The sequence below is a fragment of the Lissotriton vulgaris genome, chromosome 4_1 (genome assembly GCF_964263255.1).
Source record: "Lissotriton vulgaris chromosome 4_1, aLisVul1.2, whole genome shotgun sequence".
In the NCBI taxonomy this organism is placed as follows: domain Eukaryota; kingdom Metazoa; phylum Chordata; class Amphibia; order Caudata; family Salamandridae; genus Lissotriton; species Lissotriton vulgaris.
Genome location: NC_141691.1, coordinates 1,164,714,220 through 1,164,729,902, shown reverse-complemented (window position 1 = coordinate 1,164,729,902; position 15,683 = coordinate 1,164,714,220).

Here is a 15,683-nt window from a genome sequence, read left to right as displayed (position 1 = left end):
GGGCAGAAGGGCACAACAAAACCAGTGGAACAGAGGGCAGAGGGCGTAAAAAAGGAGTGGAACAGAAGGCAAAAGGGGCACAAAACAAGGGAAAAACGAGTGGCACAGAGGGCAGAAGCGCACAAAAAATTAGTGGAACAGAGGGCAGCAGGGCACAAAAAATGAGTGGAACAGAAGGTAGAAGGCAGAAGGGAACAAAAAACGAGGGAAAAACGAGTGGCACAGAGGGCAAAAAGGCACAAAAAAACGAGTGGAACAGAGGGCAGAAGGGCACAAAAAATTAGTCGAACAGAAGGCAAAAGAGGCACAAAAACGAGGGAAAAACGAGTGGCACAGAAGGCAAAAAGGGGACAGAAATACCGGAAAAATGAGTGGCACAGGGCAAAATACAGAATACAGAAATACAGGGGCAGCTAAGAACAGAAGGCAGATAGCAAAAAATATGATTGAGACAAACAAAGCACAATCCATGACGCAGAAGGCATTGATAAGAGCTCTAAAGTTTTCGGGACATTTATAAATAAATAGAAACACACCATCTTCAAGCAAATATCACTGTGGAAGCCTGGACCACATATCTTAAGACGAGCAATTGAAGCACTAACATGGAGCATGGAAAACTATCAACAGAATCTGTACTGCCAAATAGGAATTAAAATACAAAAAGTTGCAGGTTCACCAAGTAATCAAAAGGAGACAATCAGACTTTGGATCCATCAACCCCCCAGGAGGATTTTTTAAGTGCACTTTAGAACCCTAGTTAGGTATACTCACTGCACTGTATACCTACTGTACACAAGAGCAAGATATGTTAGATTCTTGAAGGGGCTCAGTTCTACGATCCTTTTATAAAAAATGCCCAGTATCAAATCCCATCAACTATAGACATATTGCCTTGTTGGCTGTTGAAACTGAGAACTTTGCCAGACATTTAATTAAGCATTTGGAAGACTTGCATGCGCAACTGCAGGTGTTATTGATATTCAAGAAAACAGGCTTTCATTCAGGAATAGGAACAGCATGAAACATGTCAGTTCTTTTGCTCTTCACATAGAGCTCCATTAGTTGCCAACTCTACTTTATGCTTGTTCCATCGACTTCAAGTCAGCTTTCAACAAGTTCCCAAAGAAAATTCTGTGAAACAAGTTGATTAACTGGGGAATACCTCTCAAACTTTTATGAGAATTTACATGCTTAACTTCCACACTTCAATAAAAGTTAAAGCGGGTGATGGCCAAGGAGTGTCTATCACGCTATATACCAAACACATTAAAAAACGGTGTCACTTGGCTTTCTTACTATTTAACCTGTTTATTGTGGCTATAAATAAAGCACTTACCAATTAAATTTCATACCAAATATAGGAGGTCATCAAACCATGACAACAGTATACTCCTACTAAGAAAAATCCCAGTAGGTTAACAGCGACTGGTAGCATCATTATCCAACGATATGAAAAGCAATGAAAAGGAGATCAATTTAGAAAATAAAAGTGAACAAACTGGGTTTCTGGATTGTAAACAATATAAATAATAAAGAAGGTATCCAGCTATATATATCTTTGCATCATATTTGATTCTCTGGGGAATTTTGCTGATCATGAAACCAAAACACATGCCCCAGAATGCATTTTAATGATCATGTGGAGAAAAGTATGCAGACCTTATTTGAAGACCATAATCAAGGCTATCAATAATAAGCGTCTTCCAGCATCAACGTATGGAACTGAAACACTGGTGGGGAAACAACTGAAACTTTTTTTGACCAAATAACTACGATCTACAGACAACTGTACTTCTCACCCACACATGCATCACAAGCACTGATCAGACTGGAATTCAGCTTGGTGAAACAATTAATGGAACATCAAGCAGCCTTCCTCAAATTATGCCACAAACTAAGGGCAGCGCCTGACACAAATGCGCAATCACCTTATGGGGAACATATTTGAATCTGTGAGGCCAGCATATAAAAATACATGACGTAAATCTTTTCTATCTGTGCTGCAATCCATGGTATTTTAGACACAATCTGTTTAATACATTTTCTAATACATCAATTAATTTCACTTCAGGTACCTAGGATAAACTTGTCCCATGTAACAGGCTCATGCTTGAATGATCATTAATACTTACAACCCTAGAAAGTAGCAACCCTATTTTTGGAAGCAATTACCAATGCATCACAAACTTAGCTTTTATGAGGTACTAGCAGCCCGTCCCGACGTTGTCCGGGTATGAATTGATGCCGGCCAGTAGTATATTGTTTTGTAGGATTTTGATAGCATTTCTTATCTATGACGGGCCTGTGGAACGCTCCGATTCACAGTGCACTGCTGATGTACTTAAGAGTGCGCATTCAGTAGTGTGTGAACTCGAGTTTCCCTACTTTATTTTTCCTTGCAATATTATATAGCGCAAACTCGACAAGATGGCATGAATACAATTTACATTACAGAAGAACACATTAATTTGTGGTAGGCACGGGGAGACAAAGCGATTTGCCTGGAATCACAGGATGTTGAGCTGATGCCGAGATTCGAACGAAGCTCCCCAGCTCTAAAGTTTGCAATTCTAGAACTTGTGGCGGGAGGTGTGTCTAAAAGTGTATGTCGGTGCTGGCCATCAATGAGAGAGACCTGTGCATTTTTCAAATTGGTGGTGAAAAAATAGGAGTATGTTGCTGGAGATGTGGGCCGGCGTGCCACCAATGTACTTACCGGGGAAGGGTAAACACCCATTATTCCTCAACTTTCTTTCCGCATACCATCACTCCGCATACTTTCATTACGAAAGTACCATGACTCCGCAATGCCATTATAACGCATGGCATTACATTTTATATGCTTTTACCACGCATACATTTACAACAAACTTCGTTGTAAATGCAAGAATGGTAAAAGCATGTTTTTTTTAATGTTTGGATAAAGTAAGTATGGGTATGGGGTTATATGTTTTGGGGTAGTGAGATATATGTTTTGGGGTGTTTGGGTATTTTAAGAGTTCAGATATAGTTTTGGGTTATGGGGTACAGGGGTATTGTTAGGGTTCAGGGCTAGGTTTGGGTTTTGGGGTATAGGGGTATTTTTAGGGTTCAGGGGTAGGTTTGGGATTTTGGGTACAGGGGTATTTTAAGGGTTCAGGGCTAGGTTTGGGTTTTGGGGTACAGGGGTATTTTTAGGGTTCAGGGCTAGGTTTGGGTTTTGGGGTACAGGGGTATTTTAGGCTTCAGGGGTAGGTTTGGGTTTTGGGGTACAGGGTTATTTTTATGGTTGAGGGCTAGGTTTGGGTTTTGGGGTACAGGGTTATTTTTATGGTTCAGGGCTAGGTTTGGGTTTTGGGGTACGGGGTATTTTTAGGGTTCAGGGGGAGGTTTGGGTTTTGAGGTACAGGGGTATTTATAGGGTTCAGGGCTAGGTTTGGGTTTTTGGGGTACAGAGGTATTTTTAGGGTTTAGGGATAGGTTTGGGTTTTGGTGTACAGGGTATATTTATAGGGTTAAGATGGGTTACTGTTTAAGGGTGTTGGGGTATTTTAAGGAGTAAGGTTGGGTTATGATTATGGTGTGCAGGGTTATTTAAAGGGAGCAGGGTGGACACCCGGAGCTGGAATGTACAGAACCTGGAAAAAAAATGAAGTATTGGGCACAACGCTCGCTTTTTTTCCGTAACCCCGCACCCCACACACGCCCACACCCCCAGCACATGCCCACAGCACACGATATGAGACATGGCATGAAAGGCAGGACGTACCACATGCCCCCAGCTTTTGTCACGCCCCCAGCACACGCCCACAGCACAACGCAGACACGCCCACAAGGGACTACTTTGCTGGCATGGTGCTTTTACCTTTTAAATGTATATGGGGGGCGTCTGCATATCCTATGTCCTTCTTCTGCAACTACCCTTTCCACCGCTGTATTGGGTGTTGTGATTGGTGCTGTGGTTCCTGAGATTACCCGCCTGAAAGGTTTGGGATCTCTCTTTATTATATTAGTATAGATTGATTTGGCAGGTTCTCCCCCAAAGATTTATCGCCACCATGGGTGAGATCCTTTGACAACAACAAATTCATTGATTAGAAGAGCAAAACGATCCTGCACATACTGTGCATATGTTCAACATTTTTTGAGGAGTTCAAAAAGCGTATCTGGGCTTCACTTATCCAAATTGCAACTGGAAACAACTTCCTATGACTGATCCACTGCTTTAATGGTGCACTTTTACACTTAAATATTGGGGCAGATTCATCAATATTTCATGCAATGTAATGCAGCAATAGACCTTGCTGTGTTGCGTGGAATGTAGAGGGCAGGAATGTGACCTATTTAACAATATATGGTGCATTCCTTAACTATCCGCAAGCCGGTGCACTTTTGACTGCTTGTGCTGCAGGCAGGACTGTTTTTGTTCGGCAAGGGACACTTTCCTGCACAAAACCAAACCTCTGAGGCTACTTCCTCTGTTTAATGTTTATGATCTAACCAGTTCCTCTGTGGCTAATTGTCTATTGACCACATAGAACATTTTTTTATGCATGACATCTTTTTATTTTATTAATTTGATTAATGTAAGGTATATCTTTGATTGCATTTATCATCCAATTGGTAATTGTAGTGGTTTAATTAACTATATAAAATAAATAAATTTACAAAATAAAATCACTTTTTCTTCTGGGAAAACATTGCGGCCGGCTAGGAAGAGAAGGAATGCAGGCTGACCGAAACCCCAATAGGAGTACGGAGCAGGTTTCTTTATCAGAGAGCGTAAAAGTACAGTCCTCTCTTTTCCTTTACCAGGCAAAGGAGCAAGAACAGAGAGGCAGTAAGGACTCCAAGCGTGAGGATAAAGGTGGCCAGTTGGGTTTGGGGGATATTGTGGATAGTAACAAACTCGGTATTGGGGGGGCGGAGGGAGTCGGCATGAGGGGGTTATCTAGGTATACTCTAAGAGGTGCTGTGAAAGGAGGGGTGAGGGTAGGTGCTGATTTGGAGGGTTCACCTGATTTAGCTAAAAATTGGCAGAACAATAAGCAGAATAATAAGGAGGCAAGGGACATAAGGGAAGTAAAGGTCAGGGGCAGGTGCTCTGTGAAGAATATATATACGAAGCTGGCAAGAGGGGCATCTTTAGGACATAAGATAAAGGTGACACCATCCCTCAGGTCTTACTTTAAAGTGCTACCAAAGACTTTAGTGTTGAGGGGAAAATCTACGACAAGGCCAGTGGTATCCCGCCAGGTTAAGGACATACAAGAGAGAGATCGGTTGGGATCGGAAGGGTTTGAGTGAGGTTACCGATATCGATTTGGCTGATTGGACTGTACATTTGAGCCCAAACCGATTCCAAGCCTTGTCTGTAGAGGCGAGTGATGATGAGGTAGTGTCTGTCCCAGAAGGGACTAACTCAAGTATAACAGGTTCAGACCCTGAAGCGACTTTACTTTCCGAAGAAGGTGGAGGGGTGGTAATTTCGAAGGGTTCGCAGAATGAGGGGAGGGTCAGAGCAGGGGAGTGGTGACCTATCTATAATCTCGATGCTTCAAACCTTTAACCTTGAGATACAAAAAAGATTTGAGACTTCTGCATCAAATCAGAAAAGCATAAGGGCTGCTTGTGGGTTGTTGGAGAAGAAGATGAATGATCTGAGCAGCCGAACAATAGCATTGGAAGTTGAAGTCAGGGATCTGAGAGAGCAGATTATGGTTAATAGCAAAGAGATTCAAGGCTTCATGGTCAAGGAAAAGGAGCATGATGAAAGGGTAGAGAGATTAGAGAACTTTCAAAGAAGGAACAACCTAAACATTCTAAAACTTTCAGAGAGTAAAGAAGGACAAGATATCAGAAGTTGTGTGGTCCATTTGCTGAAGAGTGAGTTAAGACTGGAGGAGTAAGAGGAGGAAATCTCTAGTCTAAACCAAGCAGAATTTTGATTAACTTCCTTACTTATAACTTGAAGGAGAAGATTTTAGCGAAGGCCTTGAAAACAGAAAAAAAACAGTGGAGGTGGATTGAGTTAAGGTTGAAGTAAAATCTGATTTGTCAACGGTAACTGGTAATAGTCAATGAGAGTTGGGAAAAAGGATTGAGCCGTTAAGGAAACTGTGGGCCTCGGTGCAATTAAAATTTCCAGCTATTCTGAAAGTGATGTGGAATAATAAGATGTACTCATTTTGTTTTGTGGAGGATGTGGACAAGTTTCTTGAACAACAGCAGCCTGGTAATATATGAAGATTGTTGCCGCTTAAACTAACTCTGTGAGTTATTAATGTAGTAAAGGTTGTTTTTGCGATATATTATTTGTTTTACACTAGCGTGTTTAGGATGTTGCACTGCTCACCCAGGGGTCGCTCATAGGGCTGTTTGCCATGGATAGTTGGGCAGGGTTTGGCAGCTAAAGCTGGGTGGGTTGTGGGCTTTTTGGGGATGGGGAGGGAGTGGTGGGGGGAAAATGTGGAAAAATTCCTCAGATGTATTGTTGCTATGGTTAGAATGTCTGTTGCGTGGGTTTTTCTTTAGGAGATGAGTGGAGTTAGATTGATCGAATTGAAAGTTCTGTATTGGAATGTAAATGGCCTCCGTGTGAAGAGAAGAAGAGATATGATAATGGAATATTTGAAGAATTCCCCAGCACAAGTTATTATACTACAGGAGACTCATTTGATGGAGGAAGAGAGTAAGAAGCTGTATGCAGCACCAAGATGGGCGGCTCATGCAGACTATACACGGCAGACTGCAGTACCTAAAGTTGTTGCGCTACTGGTTAAGCATAGTTTGAATATCTCAATAGAAACAAAGGCTTCAAGTGTATTAGGGAGAAGGTTGATAGTTAAATTAAAAGTTTTTGGGCAGGTTTTTAATTTGGTGGGATATTATGGTCCTAACCAGGATGACATTGGCCCACTGAATGAACTAGATAAAGAGCTTTTGAGTTTTCCGGGTCAGATTATCATGGCAGGGGATTTCAATACAGTTCTGGACCATAAATTAGATAAGTCTGAGAACAGCAGAGCAGTTGTGAACCCCAAGATGTCAAATAGAGTTAGATTGCTGATGAATCAGTGGGTTCTGTGTGATATATGGAGATGTAAGTTTGGTCAGAAGTTAGGTTTTACATTTTATAACAAAAAATACAAGCACAAATCACGGATTGATTATTTTTTGGTGGACCGGAGGGTGAAGTATTCGGTATTACAGGTCGAATATATTGGAGTGCATTTATTGGATCATTCAGCTATCTATCTTCGATTGATAATAGGAGACAGCACAATGGGTACAAACTGGAGGTTGGATCGCACAATATTATTAGAAGAAGAGTCAGTGGAGGTCTAAAAGGATGAAACAAGGGATTTTTTTAAGAAACCAGGGTTCAGCTAAGACTAGGATTGTCTGGGATGCCTACAAGGCTTACTCACGAGGTAGATTAGGAGCCTTGGCAGCAAAGAAAAGGCGATTATACTATAGCAGGGTGTCGGCTCTGGAAGAGCAGATTTAAAAGCTGAGGGCAGGTTTAGTAGAAGCAGGAGCTAGGGTGGCTAGTGGAAAAGAGATGGAGGAGTTAACTGATTTAAAAGCAAACCTAATAGGAGTTCTGAGAGAAACAGTTAAGAAGAAGTGGGAAGCCAGTCAGTTGGCACAATTTGAATATGGTGAGGGCTGCAGCAAACTATTAGCCTGGAAGGCCAAGAGTGACCAGGTCCGAAATTTGATTAAAGAAATAAAAAGTGAAGAGACAGGAATGGTGCTTACTGATAGAAATGGGATCTCTGCAGCATTTTATGATCATTTCGGAAAGATCTATAAGGAAGATTTGGTAGTTAAAGAACAGGATGTGTTGAAATGGATGGAATATATGGACCCCTTATCTGATGATCTAAAGAATATTTTGAATCAAGAGATATCTACTGAGGAGGTTGAAGAGGCTATAAGAGGGGGGGAAAGGCAAAGCACCAGGGCCAGATGGCCTCCTGGCTAAGGTTTATAAAACTCTACTCAGAGTTTTAACACCCATTTTGAGGCAGTTATTTAATAAGATCTTCTTTTAAGATATTCCTTTGCCATCCTCTTGAAATGAGGCCAATATAACCTTGATACTCAAGCCAGAGAAGACACCAAAGAGTGTGGATTCGTACAGGCCTATCTCTTTATTAAATGCTGACTACAAGCTCTTTGCTAACATTATAGCAGGGAGGTTGAATAGTGTTATGTCACATTTGGTTCATGAGGACCAGAAGGGCATTATTAAGGGCAGATTGTTGAAAGAGCTGACTTTTCCCTTCATTGGTTCCATAGATATTGCTACATCATACGATCTCCCCTTGGAGGTTAACGCGTTAGATGCCGCCAAGGTGTTTGACCGTGTTAACTGGGTATACCTGCAGACGTTGGCTAAATATCTCAATTTGGGCTTAAATGTGTGTAAAACATTGACAGCTATATACCTGCACCGACAGCTAGGGTGTTGGTTAACGGGGTGTTGACCAAACCAGTTCAGATCATGCGGGGTACTAGGAAAGGGTACCCTCTGTCTCCACTTCTTTTTGATTTATATATAGAGCCATTGGCGCAGAAAATAAGGAGTGCTGAGGATATTGTGCCTTTTGAATTTGAAGGCTTGAGCAAGAAGATTGGCCTCAATGCAGATGATATTATAATTTATACACCCAGATTACAACACACCATGATTTGCCACCTAGATATAACTATTGAGTTTGGAAGTATTTCAGGCTATGAAATCGACAAGCAGAAAACATAAGTTATGCCTTGGAATATGAGTACTGAGGGTATTCCTTGTAAAAATGATATGAGGTATCTTGGAGTTCGGATTACTCATAGTCTAGCCGATCTTACCAAAACTAATTTCAACAGGCTTAAAAAGGAGATTAGTGCCAGTCTACGGAGTTGTATGCACTTACTGCTCACACTATTTGGCCGGGTAAACCTGGTGAAAATGATGATCCTTCCAAAGCTAACATTTTTATTTGAAACAATCCCCTTGACTTTCAAGAAGGAGTGGTTCACAAGATTGCAGGGCGAGATTAGTTTGCTCCTCTGGGCATCAAAAGGCCCACGTCTTTCTTGGAAGAAGCTTCGGAGGAAGCTAGTGAAGGGGGGACTAGCGTTGCCAGATTTGCAGCTTTACTCTTGGGCATTTCTGTTAAAAAATGGCAGGATGCTTCTGGGCACTCCTACTGACGAATTTATGACATAATATCGACAGACAGAATATCGACATGCAAAAATATCGGAGCAAAAATATCGACAGCAAAAATATCGGAATCCTATCTTCATAAAGGTAAGTACAAAAATATCGAAAAAATAATATCGTAGTACAAAAATATCGGAATCAAAAATATCGTTTTTTTAAATGTATTAATAATAATGTAAAAATAATTTTTAAATACATATAATTTTACAACTATTAAATAAAAATATTAAAACAAAATTAAAACTAATACATATACATTTAAAATAAATAAAACACTTAATAATTTAAAGTAATTTTAATTTTTTTCATGTAATTTATTTGATTTAATGTAATATTTTTTTGTTTTTACCCTGTACGCCTGTACCCCAAAAACCCAAAACTGACCCTGAACCCTAAAAATATCCCTGTACCCCAAAAACCCCAAACTGACCCAGAACCCTAAAAACACCCCTTTACCCAAAAACTGAAAACTGACCCTGAACCCTAAAAATACCCCTTTACCCAAAAACTGAAAACTGACCCTGAACCCTAAAAATACCCCTTTACCCAAAAACTGAAAACTGACCCTAAACCCTAAAAATACCCCTTTACCCAAAAACTGAAAACTGACCCTGAACCCAAAAAATACCCCTTTACCCATGAACTGAAAACTGACCCAGAACCCTAAAAATACCCCTTTACCCAAAAACTGAAAACTGACCCAGAATCCTAAAAATACCCCTTTACCCAAAAACTGAAAACTGACCCTGAACCCTAAAAATACCCCTTTACCCAAAAACTGAAAACTGACCCTGAACCCTAAAAATAGCCCTTTACCCATGAACTGAAAACTGACCCTGAACCCTAAAAATACCCCTTTACCCAAAATTAATTAATATTATTTAATTACCAATTAATTATTAATTAACAATAACAATAAAGTAAATATATTAGCACATTTGCTGTAATTATTTTAATTTAATAATTAATATTATTTTCCCAAATAATTAATTAAGAATAACAATAAATTATATATAAAAAATACTATAATTAATGTAATTAAATAATTAATATTAATTGATTACCAACTAATAAATAATTATAAATATGTAAAAATTTGTATTACTTAATTAACTAATTATTAGAAATTAATTACCAATTAATTATTAATTAAAATATGTACAAACATATATCAATAAATTAATTATTATTAAATTACTTCCCACCCTATTCCCCTATAAACCCATAACCCGCTACAGAACATATTTATCAATTAATCAATTAATTTAAAATAATAAAAAATTATTTCTCAATTAATTAATTATTAATTCCTACTAATTAATAATTATTTTAACATAATTAAATTACTTCCCACCCTATTCCCCTATAAACCCACAACTCGCTACAGTAGTAAAAGACAATATTTAATTAAATTACATTAAAAATAAATAATAAAACATAATAAATACAATATAATATACACTAAATTTATTTAAAAATTGATATTAGTAACATCAAAGTTATTAATTTCGATATTATTGACATCGATATTTACAACTTCGATATTACTGATATCATACCAATATCGATATTAAGACTGTCGATATTACTTACCTTCGATATTTTGTCCCATCAATATTTAAACTTCGATATTTTTGTATATCGATATTTAAAAATCGATATTTTGTCTGTGTACCCCTACGGACACAGAAATAGGTAGAATGCTTAGGGAGATGCTGAAGAAGTAGAAAAATGCTGAAAATGGGTTTATGTACAAATTTGCTGATCCAAAATATTTTAAGAAGGTTAGGCTAAAGGTTTTGAGGGATATTGCGGAAACGTGGTAAAGAATCAGAAGGGCATTAAAAATTCCATATTTTAGCTTCGATATGGGATGCACCAGGGTCCCCACTTTGGACTAAAGATTTACTCGCTCGACCCTTAAAGGAGATGGGTATTTTGACTTGGAAACAATTATTTCCGGATGGACAGCTAATTTCGTGAAGCCAGTGTGAGGAGGAGTGGGGCCCCAGTTTTTCTAGATTTAAATTCCTTCAGATTCAAAGTTGGTATGCGGTATCAGACGATTTAATAGGGACCTCTAATTAACTGGAAGAGAAGCTTTTCTCTAATTGCTTTTGAAAAAAAATATATCCTTATGGTATTGGCTGATGCTCGAGATGGAGGATGGTCTTTTCACGTTATCGGAGAGCCTGTGGGGAACTTGCTTGCCAGAGATCCCGATGGAAGACCAATGGCAAGTAGCAATGTCTATGCTTTATTAAATAGTAAAACCCCCATATTTAAAGAAAAATCACTTCTTCACGATGCACAAGGCCTATTGGACTCTACAAAGACTTTCAAAATTCGGCTCAGGTGGAGTGGTGGTGTGCTACAAGTGTGGAAGCCCAAACGAAGAAGACTTGCACATGTTTCTGCAGTCCCCGAAGATTCAGACTTTCTGGGAGGCCGTGAGTTGCTGCTTGTCAGCTGTCCTAGGTGTGCAAATCAAGGTAAGTGCTGAGCTGGTCATATCAGGAAGATCTGATTTGCAAGGTAGGGGCATGAGTGACAATGTAAAGCTTGTATTTTATGCTGCGCTTTTGGCTCGAAGAGAGCTGTGTAAGCTCTGAGTCTCCCTGGTCACCCCTACAGAGGGCAGCTTGCTACATTCAATGAGATTTGTTGCTAAGTTGGATATTTCAGATCAGACGAGAAAAAGATACAATTTCTGGAAGTCTTTTCAAGCACAATATGAGTGAAGGTAGGGGTTTTAGGTTTTGAGATAATAGTCCAATGATTAAGCCTTTAACTGCCTAGGCTGGTGGAAATCTTCTCTGTGTGTGCAGAAATATAAGGGAAGTGTTTAATTGAGTGGCTGAGGGAGAAGGCCCTCCAGTGGATTTTCCAAGGGTGCCCGGTAGTGGGTGGCCTCTATTTCTTTAAGCTTTTATCTACCCCCCCATACCCCCCCGCCGCATCCAGTAAATGAGGTTGTAAACCCAGGGCGGTTTCATTAATAGAAGGGTGGCAACAAGGCAAATGAAGATAATAAAAAAATTAAAAAAGAAAAAAAATCACTTTGCATCACACAACCAGAGTTTTAGAAGTAAACAGATACAGAACATGTCAGCAAATCGCCAAGTATGTTAAAAAGGGACAAATCATACACTTAGCTTCACCAGTTAGTCTCACTCAAAAACGTCATAGCATCTATGGCAGGCTGTATGAAAACAGACTGTCTTCGTGTGCAGGTCAGGTAGCTCCCGAATTCAGTTAACATCAACGCATTTTATGTTCCATCAATACTCCTGTCGAGAACAGTAATGCCTAAGGAAGTCAAAACAGGACTGAGGGAATTGGAAAACACCTCACCTATGTATCTCAGATTTTGTAAAAAATCTAAACGTTAAATCCTGAAGTTCCTTGTTTGCAGGAGCCTTGTCCAAAAGAAGCCTTAAGACCTCTCTGAGAAACTTCAATTGATATGCATAATATGTTGTAAAAGTACACGTTTTCGCCGATATTTACAACCAGTATCTAAACTGAAATATAATGCTGCCAGTGAAAGTCACTCAATTGTACATTTCTCAGAGGGAAAATCGGCATAATGGGCTCACGTAGGATACAACAGAGAGCAAGGCCTGAAATGTTAAATCACCAAAGCTGGAGACAAATTGCCTCTTCTGCCTAAAGTACATCCAGGGTGATAATTTTGTGTGGATATATTTGACATATTAGAATGTGAAGACGCAAACTGCAGAAGAGGTTTATTTTGTTTAATAATGTTCTTTTGAAGAAATGTAGAACAGAAAAGTCTGCATTTTGCCACAGTTGGAATTTGTCAAATACATTTGTTGGCTGTGGTGTACTCCAAAGAATTTCACCGAAGTCAGTAAAAAAGGCATCTGGTATCGGTCGGAATTTACATATTTCATCTGCCAAGTGCTATATTTGATCATAATTATCCATTTTTAGGAAATCAGCATAGCAGGGATAGCAGTTTAATTGTGGTCCTCTGCATAACGAGAAACACGAGCAACGCAATTTAAATATGAGCACTGTAAATTAAATGAGTGCTTTGATAAAATTGACAGCATCAAATGAGTCCCAGAAATACCTGGTTGTTAGATGATTTGATTTGATTTATTTTGTGCAAGTTTCGTTGGTAAATTTAATCTGTGCTCCGATATATTCCTGCTAAATCAAGGAGTCCAGAATAAGTCAATATTTTGTTTTCACTTTATAAATAATTGCCAATCATCTTTGATGTCATTTTGCCCCGGGATTCGTGCAATGCAGGCCAGCAAAAAAAATGCACACTTAAGACAAATAGGGATATATATGAGCAAAGATAATTTAGATTTGTGTTCATGAAAGTGGGTGAATAAGCAGTTATCACTCACAACTACCGAAACTCGAGTGACAAAAGCCATAAATGGATATTTACTACTAATGCCAAGGGTTTCAAATATTCCCAATTATGTTTGTAATAACTTCAAAAATAACTGTAGGTGTAGTTTAAAAGTAGCACCATGTTTCTTCACACATCAATCCATTAAATAATACTAACTATCGTAAGGTGGAAACAGTAACTTTCACTCACTAGAAATAGCACAAAAATGTTTCACTGCTCACTATTCATTTACATAGGACACTCAGAACTAAATACAATGTCAGCCACAAAGAACAACTCTCTGCAACACTCCATACCTCTTCTTCTGAAAAGATTGAACACAACATTTTAAAAAATCACCACTGATAAAACTCACTACCCAGGCACAAAAAAACACCCTGTGACACCACACACGGCACAAAGTGCCACTCCCTGTGACACCACACATCTCTCTTCTTCTGAAAAGTGATATAATACAATATAGAAATCAAAACAGATAACAGGCATAACCAAAACCTCATAACCTTAAAACAGGACATTAAATTCATCCCTAGAAACAGGACAGATACAATTTAGAATGTTAAAAACAAAATATGGTCATCCCCTGAACACCTATCCGAAACTGCACTCAATCACATCTACAGATGAGTTCACGCCACAAGCAGCTAACCAAAAGTACACCTAACAAAAACTCACTCATGCAGAACAACATCAAGACCAATTCCTTTCCATAAAGGGCTTCGCAAAAAAAAAAAACTATCCATACAGGATGTCATTTTGCTCCCTGATTTAATCAGGACATATACTGCCTCTTCATCTGTACAGGACATCATCTCTCTCCTCAGTAAAAAGACATTGGGGCATATTATCAAGGGGGGTTATCTCCGCTTTTTTGGCTTTAAAAGCCAAGAAAGCGGAGATAAAATTATCTCCCTATTACGTAGCTGTCGCTAACACCAGTTAGCCACAGCTAGTAGGAGATAGCGACCATCTTGGGCCCCGCTTTGCATGTCAGTGATATTTATCACTAATGACATACAAAGTGGGCGTGCCAAGATGTTAGCGACTGGAAACAGTCGCTAACATTGCTTTCTCCTATTACCAACTTTTGGAGATAGTCTCCAAAAGCTAACACCTGCCCCTGAGTAGTTCCTAGCCATGTTATCCAATGGTAGGTGGATAACATGGCTAAGAGCATTAGCTCGGTAATGCATGAATATCGCTGACTTTTCAGCGATATTCATGCATTTCGGCCGATTTTTATCGCTTAGGAGATTAACCTTGATAATAGCAAGGTTCCTAAGCGATAAAAATCGTCGCAGCTTGGCGATAAAAATATTGCAGCTAAGCCAACATAGCGATAATTATCGCTAGTTGTTGGTAATATGCCCCATTGTCTCTCTACCAATCCAAACAGTAAACCTACTCATCCTACCAACACTAGACAACTCCACTTCTCGCCATCAATCACCAAAACAGGCAACAGCATTTTCACATCTGCACATTTGTGTGGTAGATCGTTCCTTAGCACGTATAGAATATAACCTATACAGCATACACCTCAAGTGAGAATCATGTGCTCTCTAGTTTAGCCGAATGTAACTCAGTAAATTCTATCATCGGACATATACATGTTTCAGTCTGCTGGTTTGGAAAGCAACATGGAGGTTAACCTATCACATGTGGCCAAGAGAAATTTGTCTCAGGAGACTAACTGTGATCGGCCATCAGCACGATGATCAATGTTAAAGATCCTAACAATTTCCTATCTTGATTACAATATATATGCTATATTAAATAACCCATTATACGACATAGGTTCACTAAGAGAAACAATATAGTAAAACATATTGCATCAAACCTGAGCCTGCCTGTATCATTATAGAAGTATGAAGTTCTTGAGCAGCATAGGAGGAGCCACCAAAACAGCTATCACTTTCCAGAGTAGGGGACCATTATAGTGGAATGTCAGTCATTTCATATTATGGGTTTGTGGGACACAATCTTTGTTTATATGCCTTTTTCCTTCACGAGCACTCTGCTAATAAACTGCATTAACCTCAATCTAACAAAATGACTGACTGACCCTTTTGCCATTGTGCA